The following is a 14,291-nucleotide window of genomic DNA, read 5'->3' on the forward strand; positions in this document are numbered from 1 at the left end:
ATTATCTTTTATCTATAGCATGATTTATTTATAATATGAAATCCCCTTTTACATTTCAAAAGTTGTAACAATCGAATGCTCTTAATAGTAAAAAAAAAAAAATTGGAATATGAAACAGATATTTATTTCACCATTTCTCTTCCAGAAATCTCTGAATGTTACTCCAAGAAAGACACAGCTACACATTTTGTTTTTAACGTTTAAATTTTTTTTTCGGCTTTAAAGGTCATATTGAGAACCAAATCAACTATGAATATGAATAAGTTGGAGGCCATGCCTAAAGCTGGTGTCTTTTCAAGTAAAAGACAAGACTTACTAATAGTTCCATTTGTTTTCCATTAAAAATCTACTCATTGTATTCACAGCAATCCACATGCCAGTATGTGAGCCCGCTTGGACAAAGCGTTTGCTTTGTGTGTATCAGATGCAAAATTTACTTAAATTCCAGATAATTGCAAGTGCATCTGCTAGGCTTTGTCACTGGGCTATATGAACATTTTCACAGTGTATACAAAGAGCAATTATCCAACAACTAAAGAAAAAGAAACAGTCATTTCTGCAAATTATAGCCAGCTCCTTTATCAAGGAATAAGTTTGTGCTAAAAGAATACAACCCCCAAACATTTTTAAAAATAATACGTGTTCTCTCACATCACATACATTAACTACACCGAACAAAAAAGGGAGCTTTTCAACTGTTAAATTACTAGGTCTGAAACAAGGATAACTGCAATTTTAAATAAAATTATCTCACAAAACATTAAAGTTTCCCCCTGGAGAAAAAAAAAAAAAAACATACACACGCAAATATCCGATTTAAATCAATTTGATGTACTGGTATATGTTCTTATTCTCTATTCATGACAAAATGTTTCAACAACAGTCACTTCACTATTTTTCATTAGTTTTTCATCCCCTACTTTTGAGATACAAACTCACAGAATCAAGAACATGAAGAAAAGTCAAAACAGGAAGATTTGGAAAAAAAAAAAATCAAAACACCAAACGAAACAACTTGAACTAAAAGACTTAATTGAAACATTTTTGTTCTATGCATTCAAAATTCAATTCCAAGCAGGCCTCAGGCATTCTAGTTGGACTATTCTATCAATATTTATCTTTCATTCTCTCTTTCACTCTTTCCTTTTTTTTCTCTTTTGCTTTCTTTCTTTTTTAACTTCATGCACAATCCCAATTCAACTGTCACACTCAACATGACCAGCCTTCTTTCAAAGCCCAATCCAATTTTCAGACTTTTACACCTCATGCCAACTAAACAACATCAACAGCTCTTCTCTAAAACAGTCTAATAGGGTAGCACTGTTCTTTTTAAGAAATTCTCAAAGCTATCAAAAAATGATCACAGTGTTGTTGTTAGAACAGAAAGTAAACTATTTAACAGAAAAGTAAAAAATTTTTGTGACAGTTGACATATTTGAAATCTACAAGTTTAGTGGACACTTATTTCCTGTTTCACCTTCATTTAAATATCTTCATTATCATTTTGTAAAGTGTATTATGTTACCGGCCAAAGCTATTAGTCGGTAAAAAACCATCTCCGAATTCCCCAAACTGGAGAACCATCATTATCACTAATATTTCATGGAACTGCATTAAATGAGACAATATTCAATATTTAACTATCTAATCCTACAGTAATTTATATTAGAAAATACCAACCATGTGAGAATTCAGCCAGCCGGATTATTTTATTGGATGAATCTTTGTCATTATTAATAACACTTCAGTATCTCATATTTTTTCAGCACAGAATGTAACATCCAAGGACTGAAAGTGATTTTGTTTCTAATTAATTCTCAAAATCCGTGGGAGACAGTGATGGAAGGATAAATATATTAATTTCGAATTGAAGAATTAAAGGCTGAGCCTTCAGATGCAAAAATTCTACTAGAGATGTGGATTACTTGGTTGGGCCCTGCACTTCAGTAGGTTTACTAATAATTTAGTGAGGAAGACCTGTTTGAACCAGAGAGTCTAAACCATAGAAAAAAAGAGATGCAGTTTTATTTTTTTCAAGTCCCACATTATTATTTGTTACTAATTTATAAGCAGAAATGAAACATTCTTCTTATACATTATCCAGAATTCCTATGATTAATGTGCTTTCTTTGCCTATTTATACATAGGCAAACATCAGCCCATTCCAGGTGAATTATCTTTAACTTCGAAATGAGCAGAGTTCAGAGATAACATGTTAATATGACTCTTGATGATACCAAAAGGAATTCTACATGACTAACATATTTGAGATCTGTGTGTGCTAAAATGAAAAGCATTCGGCTTAATACCGTTATCATCTAGAATGCCTTCCAATTCATTTTCAGCAACAGAGAAGTTCTCATTGCTCTTAAGCTTTTAAGTTCACACTCTGACACACTTACTATCCATCCCCTAAGATCCTTATGGGTTATTCTCCACATAAGGAATAATGGTAAATATTTTTGCAGGGCGGGCCAGGTGCAGTGGCTCACGTCTGTAATCCCAGCACTTTGGGAGGCTGAGGCGGAAGAATCACGTGAGGTCGGGAGTTCAAGACCAGCCTGGACAACATAGCAAAACCCCATCTCTACAAAAAATACAAAAGTTAGCCTGGTGTGGGCCAGGCACTGTGGTTCACGCCTGTAATTGCAGCACTTTGGGAGGCCAAATCGGGCAGATCACAAGGTCAGATCGAGAACATGGTGAAACCTCATCTCTACTAAAAATACAAAAATTAGCTGGGCATAATGGTGTGTGCCTGTAGTCCCACCTACTCGGGAGGCTGAGGCAGGAAAATCACTTGAACCTGGAAGGCGGAGGTTGCAGTGAGCCGAGACTGTGCCACTGCACTCCAGCCTGGCAACAGAGAGAGACTCCATCTCAAAAAAAAAAAAAAAAAAAAAAAAAAGATTAACTTGGTGTGGTGTCACATGCCTGTAATCCCATCCACCCATCCACTGGGAGGCTGAGGCAGGAGAATCGCTTGAACCCAGGAGGTGGAGGTTGCAGTGAACCGAGACTGCACCACTGTACTCCAGGCTGAGCCACAGAGTGAGACTCTGACAAGAAAAAAAAAAAAATCTAATCTGTTTTGTTGACTTTCCCTGTACTTTTTATTTTGAGGGAATCTCATCATATTTATCTTGCAGGAAGTCAAAGTCTTTGGTTCTTATTATATAATACGTAAGGGGCAGACTCTCTTCAGTTTCCCAGACTGCCTAGTAGAAAGCGAGTGGACACTCAGTCAGTATCAAAGCCAAACCAGCGGATGCACCAGCTTGGAACTTTGAATGGTGAGCCAGGGACCCTTAGAAGCAAGGATGGGGGTGAGTTTCTTGCAGCATTGTGCAAGCAGCCACATTTCTAGGGCAGCCGTGCGGGTGCTGCTCATGGCAATGGGTTTCCAGTGTGAGGGACATGGAGGGCTCCAGCCAGGCCACTGTTCAGGGGCAGAAGGAGAAATGCTTGTTTCTATATCTTATTTTGGTGACTCTGTTATTCTCAATATCCTTCTAACACATTTCTTTTCCACCTACATTAGCCAGAATTAGTCTTTACCTTAGCAAGAGAGAACATGACCTGATCACAGAATCAAAAATAATAATTCAAATTGCACAGATGTATTCTGTGTTGGTTAATTCTATAAATTATTGGAAAGTAAATTAAGAGATCCTGCAATCTCCAATTTGGTGAGTGGTAAATAATATTCCCTCATCAAAAAGACTGCATTCAGAAGGACTGGAATTGGAAGGCATTCTAGATGATAACGGTATTAAGCCGAATGCTTTTCATTTTAGCACACACAGATCTCAAATATGTTAGTCATGTAGAATTCCTTTTGGTATCATTAAGAGATAAACAATCTCATAAATCCTTAGAAACGCAACAGGAAAAGAGCTGAGTCAAAGTTGAAATGGGGAACACATCAGCAAAAGCTCTTTCTTTTTTTTTTTTTTTTTCCAGGCATTGCTTCTCTGATTCAGATCAACAAGGAACAGAAGATGGAAAGGAAATTTTGATGGCTTAGCTATGATTTACCGGAATTGAGATATGTATATCTTGAAAATCACAGTCAAAATGAGCTCTAATTAAGAGCCTGATGGGTGATATCAAAAGTCAGAGCTGCCTGGCCAAGCCTAGGAAGCTATTACCCGGGGCTGTGGACAGGGTCAGTGCCGCCAAGCACTCCGCCTTGGCCATCCACTTTCAGAGCTATTCGCCTGGTGCTTTTCAAGAATATTACCCTTCCCACAAATGATTGGTAAAAGACGAATCTAAGAGTGTGAATAAGTTTTGGAAAGTAAATCCCAGAACCTACATATTTGCTACATGCTTTCAAGTTCAACAGGGAAATACAATCCTTTAGAGAACATTTTTCATCTGTGGAACATTTGGGGAATACTTGAACATTTTCTCTCCTTCTCAATTCCAATCATTTTTCCAAAACCCCTTCTTGAAATAAAAGTAAATCATAAATTGATTCATTGCTCATGAAAAATGTAAATTGACAGCTTGGGGGCATGGAGTCATTTATCTATTCACTGATTAAATTTACACAGGCAACCGGCACATCCTAAAAATGACCAGCACAAGAATTTGTCCTTACTCTGAAACCCACATGTGAACAATGATCTGAATCCTCCTGGCAAGGATACACAGTTTAATACTGACCGTCTGGCTTTACCCTTTACTTAATCATGTCTGTTATTAGATATCTCAATTAAAAAAAAGAGTAAAGAAAGCTGAGGTTATATCCTTGATCTCACCTGAAGCTATGCTTTTCTCAGAGTAAATACATTTGGAGTTCTAAACACACACACACACACACACACTCACACACACACACACACACCCCTACTAAACTTCTGTGATTAAAATACTATTTTATGCATATGCACACAGACACACACACACACACAATAGTACTTTTGCTTCTAGAGCAGACAGCAATCATCCACAAACACATTCCCCCTCCCTCCCCAAACTGTGTACGATTCTGTGTACACCCCATGGGGGCTTAATAAACACTTATGAATTGACTGACAAGAGAAAAACCAAGAAATGACAACCTTCAGGGTAGCCGTAACACAATTTTAACTTGAAAATTGCCCAGGAATAGACTTCACAATCTATGGGAACATACACAAATCATATAAAAAGAACCAGTGCCCCTCATATACCTAGAGTGGCCTTAGGGAATAGCTGGGTGAAAAATCACTGCTGTAGGAAGAAGAGTTCAGGCTCTCCATCTATTTACTGTTTGGCTTCTGCAACGAATCCTGCTGAGAGCAAGTTTTATTCTGTAATAACTTCTATTACAGAATAACTTTTAAAATATAAATTACAACAAATACAAAAAAAAATGCTCTTCTCTAATATTTTCTTGCTAAGTCCACAAGCATCAAACCACTCCCAAGATCCATGGTGCCCTTTTAATTTCTCTGCAGCCATTGGTGACAAAAGGATAATCTACAGTGTTTGAATTGAATGGTAGCTTCTACGAATAAATGGCAATTCACAGTAAGTCATAATTTACCCAGTGACTTCTCTAAATTATGCAATAATGGTGTGCCACAGTTCTTAAAACATGTTTCATTCAGTAATTCCTAGAGGACAGCTTCCAAATGTCTTGAGTTCAATAGTAGTTTGTTTTCCCCCTGAAGTTCATATATACTTTCAAATTTGGGAGTATGAATGGGATGGACTTTAAAGATTTTGTGGTCCCTGGAACTGAAGAATTATATAAATAAGATACACTTCTTATAACAATCTAACCTTGCCATATTTCCTTGAAAGGGTAGTTATTCCAGTTTTTATCTATTTTAAAAGGAAATTTCTACAATGATAAATTTCCAAAAATATATGATGATAACAAATGGGAAAAAAATACAGAATAAGCTCTGCTCAAGATTGATCCCATTAAACTGAGAGCAGAGTAAAAAAAGAGACAAAAACCATTTTTGGTTGTGATGAGGAATTTTTTTAACCAAAACGTACAAGTCCCAAAATAAGTCTGTGTATGTCCTTACACTCTAAGACCAAACACAAAATCTATTTTAATTCACTGTGTTAGTGGTGCTATCTTGGGCTTTGCGTTGCTCACTTGAGTTATTCATAATGGTCAATAAAATTCTGCAAACACTGTTTTGCACGCACCTGTCCTTCATGCTCACCTTATCTCATCCCACCCCACCATCCTTCCATCTTTGTCCCCAAAAGTACAGCTGAGGGATGTACTTGGTGATCTGCTTTGTTTGATCATTTCAGCTACTTTTCCAACACACACCTTTGAACATCTAAATCATTATTTATTCCAAAGAGTACAGACCACCTTCATTTCTTCCTAACATTACGTCAGGTGGTTAAGAAAACTTTGGTAACTCTCAGTCTTTTTGAGATTTTTCTATGTCAAGCCAAACACCCGTCACTTTTTTGGGTGATGACTTTCAGTTTTTAGATTCTCACCTTGACAGGAATGAGAAAGGATCCTTTTTCACCCCCTTGTTTTCTTGGAGCCTTCTCTAGCCTGTGAGAAGTGATGACTGATCATTTTCCACACTCATCCACAGCCCTCTCTGTGGCCACATGTGAATTCGCCAATGGATAATTAAGCAACAGACACATCCAATAAATATAATAAATAAATTTGATCTTTTTCCTTTAGTAATTGGTTTCATCTGACTGCGTCTGATTATGTGTGGGGATATATAAACAGGATTAGAGAAGACAAAAATTAAATTTCGGGTCACACAAGTTATGGAGCCCTAACCACTGTGAAATGCTTTTCTAATAATTATGTTATTATTCATAGGATTAAACTATAGAGAAGCCAGTTTGTGCCTTCTCAAGAAGTTTCAGTGAGGTTAAAAATAAAACTGGTGGCAGAATCATTACTGTAGGAAAATGGTGGCCAACTACAGAATAAATTTTCCTCTCCTCTGCATCCTCTTCCCACTAATTCGCACTGCCCTTTTCTCGGGCCTCTGTTGAATCCATGCCAGTAGTGCCAAACCTTGACTTAGGTCTCCAATTCCAGGTATCATATCACACCAGGCTCCATGAATAGAAATGAGCTGGACACAGTGGAAGGCAGAGGATGCGTGGATAGTTGTATACAATTACTGCCTGAGAAAAACCCAAAATGAAATAAAAACCAAACCACCTTTCTAATATGCTTTAGACATAAAGAGCAAAAACCTTTATTTGTACTTTTTTCAAAAAGGAACCACCCCTATTGGCATTTACTTTCTTAGACATCCTTTTGGCATCAAGTTACTTTTACCATCAGATTTAGCTCAGTACATGGCCTGTCTTGGGAATCCAAAAACACTTATTGAAGGAATTTTTAAAAAATAAAGACTAAAATATACTTTCCTGTAGCTTTAATTTGCCTATGTTTCTTCTAAGTGATTTCTACTGAAATGTGTAGTATATAACTATATACTCTTACACATGAAACGGCTTAGAAAAATTATCATAATTAAGATCAGAAAGTCTGTTGCAAGGAGTTATCTAGCAATAAAAATGATTTTAACTATGTAGATATTTACTGTTTGGACTAGCCATATGCACGAATATAGCTATCTTCTATCACGGTTCAGTTTTATTCCTAGAAACAATCTAGGAACCTAACTTGACTATTTCCAACATTTACAATAAAATTTCGAAGTGACTTTTTTAAAAAAAACATGTTACAAATATAGTAAGCAGCTTATACAATTTTCTGAAATAATTATTTCACATTATGAGATTTTTTAACCTCTGCCAAAAATCATTCCTATTTAGTGGCATTTCTTTTCCACATAGACTCTTATTCTCCTAATTGAAGTAGGAGAGATGTCAAAATATTGAGTATCAGTGAACTTCTATGCAATAATAAAAATGATATTTAAATGTAAACTTTTTCCAAGAGAATCCTCCATGATGTGTCCCACCTTAAGATTTAGAATCGGTATATTGTCATTAGTATCAATTTCATCTTCATCACACCAATTACATCCTCCTGCTTTAGTCCTTGTCTCCTACTAGGTCAGTTAAAAAAATTGCAAAACCTAAATAAACAAAAGAAATGACTTATTCTTTGGAACCAAATTCATAAATGAGTTCTTTATTTTACAAGGTACGTAACTCCCTTTTATATAACTTAATAAAAGCACTTTACAAAAGTCATATTAACAGAAAATATTACACAAAACTTCTAATATTTTTTCAAATAAGCTTAAGCTTACATACAGCTAAATAATTTAGTCAACAGAGCAGTAAACCTGACTGACTTTTTGAAAGCTGGGTTCTATACTTCTATAGATCTGCATCACATTCCAGAAATCATAAACTCATGTAATAGTAAGAATGGATGAGCTGAAAACTTCATATTTATGTTCCAAAAACCTGTAGCAGAACTAAATTAGAGATGGAAGAGTACACTGGGCTTTCTCCATAGGTCATCTAAACAAATATCCAAGTGAGTCAAGCGTCTCTCAAAGAATTGCTGTCAAGTCCTGAGAAGTCTCAACTTTCAAAGAAACCATCTCTTTCCCCCCAAACAATGCACTGTTATATTTCCCAAGACAGAGGTGGTTCTTTAGCATCTACCATGAATATGCTGGCAGGAGCCACACCGTGTTGATAAGATAAGGGATGCTGTCAATTGTTCCATCAAAGGTCAATTCATACTGTTCAGTAGAAAAAAATCTTTATGGGGAATACAGAGTCTATTCTAACATATTAGCTGTGTTACTTGGTTTCAGTTTCTCTTTACCAAACTCATAGGAAAAGTGTAAAAACACCTGCTCTCTTTTCACTCATAGTACATTCGAAAAGCACATTACTGTACTTTTTCCCTGATCATTATTTTCGCCTGAAAGGCTCATAATTCTATACCTAGGAGAGGGGGGGCCAATGAAAGTCTGGCAGTAAAAATGAAGGAACTTTATTTGCAAACTATTTCTCAGGTGCTTCATTTTTTTCCCTTTAAGAATTCATAAAAAGGATGCAGTATTTCAGTTTCAGAATCATACTGTAGTATACAATATATTAAATAGACTGGAGTCATGAGTAACATTAATTTTAGGGAGAACATTTTCTACCTCCATAACTTTATGAAATCTTTTGGAAATATGAGCAGGACCCGATATATTATCCTCTTATTACACACTCTTAAAACAGCTAAAATAATTATGTTAAGTAGTGGTTTCTGTTTGTTAAGGAGAGAAAACAACCCAAAATGATTTTTAAATAGTCCGTTGCTGATAGTGCGTAGTACTGAACAATGTGAACGTTCCCTTTTTAAAGCAAAATATAAACCAGAAGTACAAAGAATACTTTGACAAAACTACTATTTGCTCTCAGCAAATAAGACTCATAAAATTACTGTTGCTTTCACAAAACTTAAAGCAGAGTATTATGTAGTTAGAAAATACATCACGCTTAATCAAACACTGCTATGTCCCCTACTACTGAGAATGTATCAAAAGACATGTCTCCTCCCCACCAAAAAAAGAAAAAGACATATCTATATACATACGTCCTGCAATGTTCCCTGAAGGTTGGGAATCTGTGGTATATACTATGAGTGCAGAATGGGGGGTTTCTCCTTGTGAGTACATCAGGGCTACTAGGAACCAGCAGTTCAAAGAACAAAACTGTTGCTTTACACAAAGTAATGAGAGACAATAACATAGGCTTTTCATGTTGCCCCCTTCAAGCTAAGTAGGGTGATGCTAAGTTGTGCCTCTTTAAGTCTGTCTTTCTGTTTTAGTTCTCAAGTGGGGAGGGACAAAAAGGCCCTTGGAAATGACCTTGACCATATTTCACCAGAAATCACTTCTCAAAATTAATCTGCACAGAAAGAAAACAATGAAAAAAACTAGCCAAACAGGTTTTCCTTAAAAACACACAAGTAGTTCAAAGTTCCCTTCAATTGCACAATGAAAAAATAGCAATTAATGTTAAGAAACATTCAGTAGCTGTAGCATAATAAACGATTCACACATGCAGAGAAACCTCCATTCTTATCAAAATGAAAGTAGGAACTCTAACAATACAGCCAAATGTGATTGACAAGTTCCATGAATCAACAGTCTCGGATACCTGTCTTTCTACATAGCCATCTCCCCAAGTTACCTTCTCCCCAGTAAGTCCAATGCATGCTGAAATTTAACAAGAGACCAGTTGAAATGAAGCTATCTAAGTTACCAGCAAGGCTATCAAGATGATAGTATTATTTTCATACACTAACCTGAAATCAACACCAGGCACATAAAGTTAAAATAAGCTTAGTTAAGATTTAATAAAAAAAACTTAGTAATTATCATAATAAACCCATCAACAAGCCACAAACACGACACCACACCAAACGATGTAAGAGTCATACAAATCCAGTTGATTGAATAGTAATCTAACCTGGCATCACACCCAAAATGTAGATATGTTTAATATTTTAACACAAATGCTCAGAGCTTTTCAGAAGTTGCCAGGAAACTAGAAGTAGAAAGAGGGGTGGGTGGGTAAAAAAAACAACCTCAGTAGGAAAAAAATGTTCTTTAAATCAACATACTCGTAGTCTTCGAGTCTAGTGAAGATACTGAAACTGAAGCTAATTTTGATGTTTCATAAATAAATTCATGATCTGAATATGTTACATAACAATTAGAAATCTTGCCCCATGAGCCTAGCAAAATAAGCCCTTAGCCTGGTCAGTTATCTTTTCATACCATGTGTGTGGAATATGCCAGAGAAATAATACAGCTGCCCAGCATGGGGTATATTGCTTTTTGGTTTGGGTCCTAGAATGAGGGAACCTGATGCTTTAGGTGACTTGGGTTCTTAGGATTGAAGTTTACTATATGAAATCATTTTTCTTTAGTACCTAGACAAACAAATGCTTCACTCAAAGACAACTGTGGTCTTAATGAATGCAAGCTGGATTTCCCCCCACTAAGTTGATCAAAACAGTCCATTCAAAGGTCCATGAAAATATTTTAAAACAGTAATATTGCCATCTCAAGGGACCCATGAATAAGCTGAGCTTTCATTCTAAATAAAATGCCTTATTACTTTCAGCAGACTACAAAGGAAGAAATAAGCTTTAGGTCTTAGGAATTCTGTTCACAATTTTAAGAAAGGCTTTTGTCAACACAGGGGACCCAGAACAGGTGAATTTGCATGGTGCCTTAGAGTAGGTTTTTTTCTATATAAAAGAAGATCTGACTAGTTGAGTTAATTTACAGTTTGTTTTGTTTCTCAGGACTGAACAGCCTTCACTGTTTCATGCAGTTCTTCCAACGTTAGTTAAGTTTACATTAAAACAAAGTTTAAGAGTATTATTGCAAACGTACTCTTGGCACATAGATAAGTTGCTGCTCTATGATGTGGCAACCACCTAGCAGAAGGAGGGTTCCTTGAATAACAACATCTTCCCTCTGTAGAATGTATGTGTCTCAGAGTGTTCCTGAACTGGATGCCCTCATCTCAGTTTAGAGTTCAGGGTTTCTCAGGATGATGATACATGTACAGAAACTGCAACCTGCTGTACCGCAGAGGCCCCCTTCCTCCATTTAGGCTGCCATTATATTAGTTCACTTTTCCATGGCTTAGCAGAAATTTTACAACTATACACTGATTCCTTTCTAAATTGCTGATTTGCCTTTACTTACTGGCCCTTCAGTTTTTCTGCTGAACTGGAACTGAAAACTTAAGAGGAAAAAAGCAAAACAAATAAAACATGGTAATGATCAAGAACCCTCCAAAGAACTTTAAATGATATGAATGCATTAAAGAGCTGTTGTATATTAATTTTTAAATAATATTTAAAACAGATCCTGGCAGCCAGAGTTACAGAGTGAGTTCTATTTTTAAGAAAAGAGTTAGAGTTCAATTTGCATTCATTATGCTGGCTATTTTAAATAATTTTATTCCCTGTGTATGCAGAACCCCCCCTCCATTGACAAGATGCCACTTCAACTAAGATGTAAGAGAGATATTGCTGTACGTGTCTCATAATTTTGAATAAAACAGTACCGGCAATCTCCCTCTTTCTTCATAGCCCTAAATTTATTATTAAGTAAATTTAGCAATAGCTCAATCACTGGAGTCCAAGACAGTATGTGATGCACTAAAGCACTTATATGTTTATTATCTTTGCAAGCAACATGGGTAGTGGTGTCTATTACTGCCTCCTGCAAATCTGTAGCAATGTGATGCAAAACGGCATTTTTAAAGAAATTCTCTTTTGGAATGCAAATGATTCCTCCTGCAATTTTGCATATTTTAGCCAGCATGTACCATACAGTAGTTCTGGAATCACTGGCATCTCTCATGCTGTCAAAACTGAGTCAAATGCATTGTAATCCTGGAGAACGATAACCTTAAACAGCAATGCAACGTTAAAATGCATCCTAAAAAAAAATCCCTATAATTGCGATGAACATTAGAGAGAAACCGGCAGTCCTTCTGCAGGGAAATAACAGTCTGCTCTAGCAATCTTTCCCCTCCCCCCTGAAACTCATGCAACTAATGATGACCTCCCGAAGTGCCGAATTTAAATGTTCCAGCATTCATCTGAGGATGAAGGAGGAAAAAAAAATACATAGAAAACCATGAAACAAGTTGTAAACTGCACAAACGCAAGGAGAGAGAGAAAGAGAACTGCAGCTGATTCAGGAGCGATTGCAGAATGAGGAGCAACAGAAAGGAAACAAGAAAGAAAGAAAAGGGGAAAAAAGCCTTAAGCATTAAAGAGTAAGAAGTGAAAAACATTTACCAGCAGCTCGGTCAGTAGCTTCGCTCCCTGACACCATCTACATAGATAACTTAGCCTAGAGTCTTCGGTCCCAGCTCGCTTTGGAGCAAAATTCCTTCACTTCGAGGGGGCAACACACACCCTCAAGAAAGAGAGAGAGAGGGAAAGAAGGGGAAAAAAATAATCCCAAAGACCAAGACAGGCTTTCCCCCTCCTCCCTCTTACCCGCCCCCCGGACTCCCCAAACGGTGCTCGCTTCTGCACAGTTCTGCCTGCTGTGCCGCTGAGCTCGATGTTGCCGCGGCGGCTGCTGCTGCTGCTGCTGCTGCCGGTGGTGCTGCTGCTGCTGCTACTTCGGAAACGATTAGGAGGAGGACGCCCAAGCACGACCTGAGCCTGCGAGCCACCCAGGACCAATGTGCAACCTGCTCTGGAATCAAACCCATAACACACGCACGCACACCCAGTGACTCCTGCACGCGAGCTCTCGCGCGCACACACGCGCTCGCCCGCGCGCCGCACAACACACGCGCGCACACACACATGCACACGCGCGCGCGCACACACACAAACACACACACACACACACACAGAGCGCCGTGAGCCGCCCGCCAGCCCTCGCGGTCCCTGAATGGGGAGTGCGAGCCAATCCCTGGGCCCCGAGAGCGAGCACCGGCCCAGGCCGCCGGGGTTGGGTGGTGGCGCTGGGGTTGCAGCTGCTGTGGCTGCGGGGTACGCAGCCAGGGAGGGGCTCACGGCTGAGAAAGAGGGGCGCTAGGGACACGTGCACCCCTTTGTCTGCAGAGAGAACCCCAGCCGGGCGTTTCCAAGACCAGGAACTGAGCGCGCGAATCCCGGGCGGCTCAGAGTTCAGTTCGGCTCTAGGGTTAGCCTGAGGAGGCTTGGATCCCTGGCTGCACGCACCGAGGGATCCGCTCTGCACCCGATGCACCACATCTATGCATCACAGCTACATCCAGGTCTCTGCAAACAGGAGAGCACAGCAAGACTTCGAGTCCTGCGGACGACCCGAGCCTGCTCTGGCTCTCGCGAGCATGTCCAGTGCTTGGCTGCACCCAGACCGCTTCTTCCAGGGTTAGGAACGCAGAGCAGGGGCAGAGCCGAGCTCTGTAGCTTCCAGAGAGAAGCAAAGGTTCCAGAGCCTTCAGCCGCTGCCCACCTGCCTCATCTAGGCTGCCCGGTGGCTCTGAACCTGCACCCAAGGACGTAGTGACGGGGAAGCTAGACTTCCAGACGTCAGAGAGGAGTTACTTCTCTTTTTTCATAAAGGGAATCTTTGAAAAGAAACAATTCTTAGCCCAGGAAAGGCTGTTTCAGTTTACAGGGTAATTAACAGAAAATCCAGCAGAGCCTGGTGGTTTTAATAGTAACAGCTGAACAAGTATTGCTTGCTTACCATGTGCAGGCTCTGTGGAATGTGTTGCCTATGAATTATCTGATTTTAACCTGTTCAGACACTGTATGATCCACCCTAGGAGGAAACCAAGGCCCAGAATGTTACCAACTGCTAGTATATCATACCCAATACATC

The 14,291-nt window shown here is 38.6% G+C and overlaps 1 protein-coding gene across 5 annotated transcripts in view; it reads right to left on the reverse strand.

Moving 5' to 3' along the window:
• The window catches only part of TENM2 (teneurin transmembrane protein 2), a 1,389,831-nt gene that overhangs the window by 1,280,959 nt on the left and 94,581 nt on the right, over positions 1 to 14,291 (reverse strand). For 4 of the 5 annotated variants that reach the window (XM_030825348.1, XM_030825333.1, XM_030825352.1 and 1 more), the window contains exon 1: positions 12,761 to 13,208. The exons of the other annotated variant lie outside the window; for it this stretch is intronic. The gene's annotated coding sequence lies outside the window, so the exon portion shown is untranslated. Of the gene's footprint in view, positions 1 to 12,760; positions 13,209 to 14,291 lie in introns of those variants that run through there. 5 annotated transcript variants of the gene reach the window in all.

Source organism: Nomascus leucogenys, chromosome 2 (assembly GCF_006542625.1).
Source record: "Nomascus leucogenys isolate Asia chromosome 2, Asia_NLE_v1, whole genome shotgun sequence".
NCBI classification, from domain to species: Eukaryota; Metazoa; Chordata; class Mammalia; order Primates; family Hylobatidae; genus Nomascus; species Nomascus leucogenys.